The sequence below is a fragment of the Salvelinus fontinalis genome, unplaced genomic scaffold, assembly GCF_029448725.1.
Source record: "Salvelinus fontinalis isolate EN_2023a unplaced genomic scaffold, ASM2944872v1 scaffold_1255, whole genome shotgun sequence".
In the NCBI taxonomy this organism is placed as follows: Eukaryota; Metazoa; Chordata; class Actinopteri; order Salmoniformes; family Salmonidae; genus Salvelinus; species Salvelinus fontinalis.
In genome coordinates, this window is record NW_026601464.1 from 1 (window position 1) to 658 (window position 658).

Genomic DNA, 658 nt, shown 5'->3' on the forward strand with positions numbered 1-658 from the left:
ACATGGGTTTAATAGCTATATTGGCTATATGTACAGTATATGCACATCGTATTGAATTGAGATTACATTTACTGCACCACTGTAATTATGTAGCCTAATCCTATGAGGATCATATGTAAAATGTCAGAATCATGGCACATGAAAACATAATTAAATTGACTGCAGATTATAAAATTCACTGTGACACAATATCAATGTAATTCCAATTAAATTACGTTGAACCAACGTGGAATAAACATTGAATTGATGTATGTACCCAGTGGGAAGTGATCAATTCGAAATGATTGAATACATACAGTACTACAAAGAAAGATATACAAAAATTGCTTCGAAAAGATCGAAAAACTCTAATTTCCCTGGGCCAACCAAACGTAAAATGTATGTACGGATTACTGTACATCGTTTTGGATGAAAGCGTCTGCTTTCAAATCTCTGACTCACACATATGTACAATCTCGCAATGTTTATTTCTGACACTTTCACGTTTGCGGGATTTTGTGAAGTAATTGATGAGCAGGAGAGCTCCATGAAATCAGTGATATGGTAAAGATTGCGACATGAGAGGGAGTAACATTTCTAGCTGAGGAACAATTTTGGGGTTTTCTCACAAAGTTTATAGTTTTAGACTGCAGTTGCAATATGTTTTTTACACAAAAAA